The sequence below is a fragment of the Rhinopithecus bieti genome, unplaced genomic scaffold (assembly GCF_001698545.2).
Source record: "Rhinopithecus bieti isolate Rb0 unplaced genomic scaffold, ASM169854v2 scaffold_38691, whole genome shotgun sequence".
NCBI classification, from domain to species: domain Eukaryota; kingdom Metazoa; phylum Chordata; class Mammalia; order Primates; family Cercopithecidae; genus Rhinopithecus; species Rhinopithecus bieti.
The window spans coordinates 1861873-1865100 of NW_016816690.1; the positions used below are offsets into that span (position 1 = coordinate 1861873).

The window sequence follows — 3228 nt, forward strand, 5'->3', positions numbered from 1 at the left end:
AAAAAAAAAAAAAAAAAAAAGTGGCCGGGTACGGTGGCTCAAGCCTGTAATCCCAGCACTTTGGGAGGCCGAGACGGGCGGATCACGAGGTCAGGAGATCGAGACCATCTGGCTAACACGGTGAAACCCCGTCTCTACTAAAAAAGAAAAATACAAAAAACTAGCCGGGCAAAGTGGTGGGCGCCTGTAGTCCCAGCTACTCGGGAAGGCTGAGGCAGGAGAATGGCGTAAAACCCGGGAGGCGGAGCTTGCAGTGAGCTGAGATCCGGCCACTGTACTCCAGCCTGGGCGGCAGAGCGAGACTCCTTCTAAAAAAAAAAAAAAAAAAAAAAGTTTTACCATCTTTGCTTTTTGGTTCGGGTGAAGAATGAATTCCACCTCATGGTAGTTACAATGCTGAATGTTTAAAGGACTGATGGGAGTGACTTATAGTGTCTGTATTTATAGCATCACAGCCAATCAGTAGAAACACTCACACACAAAAAATCACTGAAAAAACATTTTAACTTGCTATAGGTAGCACCATAAACACATTTTAATGCAGGATTAGGTGATTGTTGCAGTTAGACTTTGAAGAGTGACATGGTGCCATTTTAGACAAAACTAACACTCCTTGTTCCATACCAGAGTCTAAATATAGAATCAGTGGCATCATTACCTATAATGTACTTAGGAAGTACATTGAAATTTGAATCTGTTGGACTAAATTTTTCTCAGCCTTTTAAGTGACATTAACAATAGAGGAAAATTGGGATGTGGTCTAAAAGCCGGTAAGGAAAACTGAAATGGTTGTGGGATAGTCTGCTGACTGCTGGGAACTTTACCCTGACACCTCAGTTGGGATCGTATATATTGTTTTCAGTATAGAGACCTGTGTGTTGCTAATTTTAGAACAAAGTAACATGAATTTTTTTTAGCTTTATGCAGGTTGGAATGGAATCTTTTTTTCTGGAATTTGGGTTCTTTCACAATCCATTACCTTTTTGTATCAAGGACAAGTGAAAGACTTAGGTTTCTTTTCCTCTTTGATGGGAAGATTGTACTTGTTTTTGCTGGACCCAGGCATTATCTGCTTTTCTTTTGCATTTGCGTTTGGTGACTGCTTAAAGGGTCCTTGAATGACATGCTTTCACAGCAAAGACAGTCGACTAAGTTTATTTTCTTAGAGACGTTTTATTTCTGTGGTTGTATTAAGACTCCCTGTTATTTGCTTTCATCATTGGCTTGTTCATTCTAGGCTTAGGGATTGGCTTCAACTGTTTTTACATTCATAGGCACAGGTTCATTTTATATTCATATTTTAGTTTTCTTGGATTTAATTTGTAGCTTACCTGTATCCATTGTATTGAATAGTTTCCTTCCTAGATTAGGTATTTCATAAAACTGAATATTTTTATTTTTATTACTTATGCTTGACATCTTTATCATTATTTTCATTCAGAATAGCCCAAGTTTCTCTGGAAGCTTGCAGCTGGCAGTAGTATCAAGACAAAATGCCTTTAGGACTGTATGGAGAAGGCACTTTCCACCACTACCTAACAATATGGAATATGTATAATTTTTGACTGTGTATTTCTTCTGTGATTTACTAGCTCATATTCTTTGAATATTTTCCCCTTTGGTTATCTGTCTTCCTCTTATTTACTTATTAAAGTTCTTTGCATATTGTGGCATTCAACTCTTTATGTGATGTAAGTATTCTTTAAGGCTATGAATGAGAAGTGAGAAGGGAGGCTATTGCATTAAATGCTAATCCAAGATGGTGTTTGGTTAAATTGTTTTATTGTTTGCCTTGATTATTTGAGCAATGGTAAGCTTCTTTTGTCTCTCCCTTTCCAAAGATGCATATAAAAGCTCCTTCTGTCTGAAGTAAAGTGTTGGCTCTGTGTTGGTTATAATTTGCTTTTTCTGGCTTGCACAGCCTTCTTTTTGTTTTCTGTCTTCTGACAGATTATAGGATTGTGGGGAAACAGCGTCCAGGGCTTTTTCAGGAACCGTGCCATTTTATCTACGGGAGAAGCCATTGGCTTTGGCACTAGAAGGGAATTGGCTGTGCATTTAAAGATGCCAAATCATGCTCGATTCACAAGTTTGCTGTCTCATTTTGTCTATGTGTGTGAAACTTTTCAGGATTTTGGCTTTTACTTTTCTACCATGTGCTACCCCATCAATATGAAAAATTAACAACTAACCCCTTCTTTCCAGCTCTCTACTCCCAGAACATACAACCCAAACATCCTAAAACCATAACAAATGATGGAGCAGTCATTTTGAATATTCGGGAAAAATATACCGTACAAGTGTTTCCCTCTGGCACTCTTGTGGTGACTTTGAGCTTTAATTCTGGTTTATCAGTCATTCCTGTAGAGTCTTTTTATTTTTTTAAAGACAGGATCTTACTCTGTCACTCAGGCTTGGAGTGCTGTGGCACGATCATAGCTCACTATAACCTCGAACTCTGTACTCCTGGGCTCAAGTGATCCTCCCACCTCTGCCTCCCAAGTAGCTGGAAGTATAAACCACCCCCTACACCCCACGTTCAAGCCTTTTAAACTGCATACAATAGATTTTGAAGCCTAACCAACTAGTTATTTTAGCAAATCTTCTTCACCAGATAATGCTTCTACTTTTTACAGATAGAAGTTTAAAGATACCATCTAGGTATAGGTTATTTCCATTTAGATGAAGGCCAGAAACGTTATTAGGAGAAAAAGCCAATTTAGATAGGCTGGTTTGTCTAGTGTGAATTATTATATATAGGCACATGTTTTTCTTCTCTCTTCTAGGAATGATTCTCTTTCTGTCCTGTCCCATATCCATAGTCTCCCAAAGTCTTGGGTTTGATTCTCTACTCTGCATTCTCTGTTGTAGTTTGCCTATTATTATTATTATTATTTTTTTTTTGAGATAGAATTTCACTCTTATTGCCCAAGCCGGAGTGCAATGTCACAATCTCGGCTCACTGCAAACTCTGCCTCCTGGGTTCAAGCGATTCTCCTGCCTCAGCCCCCCAAGTAACTGGGATTATAGGCGACCAACATAGCTGGCTAATTTTTGTATTTTTAGTAGAGGCAGGGTTTCACCATGTTGACCTGGCTTGTCTCAAACTCCTAACCTCAGGTAGTCCAGCCTCAGGCTCCCAAAGTGTTGGGATTATAGGCATGAGCCTCTGCGCCTGGCCTTATTATTATTATTAATTTTTTTTTTTTTTTTTTTGAGATGGAGTCT

At 38.9% G+C, this 3228-nt stretch overlaps 1 long non-coding RNA gene across 1 annotated transcript in view; it reads left to right on the forward strand.

The window, feature by feature from the left end:
- Positions 1-2358, forward strand: part of LOC108517303 (uncharacterized) — a 29103-nt gene extending 26745 nt beyond the window's left edge. The window contains exon 3 of the long non-coding RNA XR_001882061.1: positions 1442-2358. This is a non-coding gene — a long non-coding RNA (uncharacterized LOC108517303). The remainder of the gene's footprint in view (positions 1-1441) is intronic.
- Positions 2359-3228: the final 870 nt, after the last annotated feature.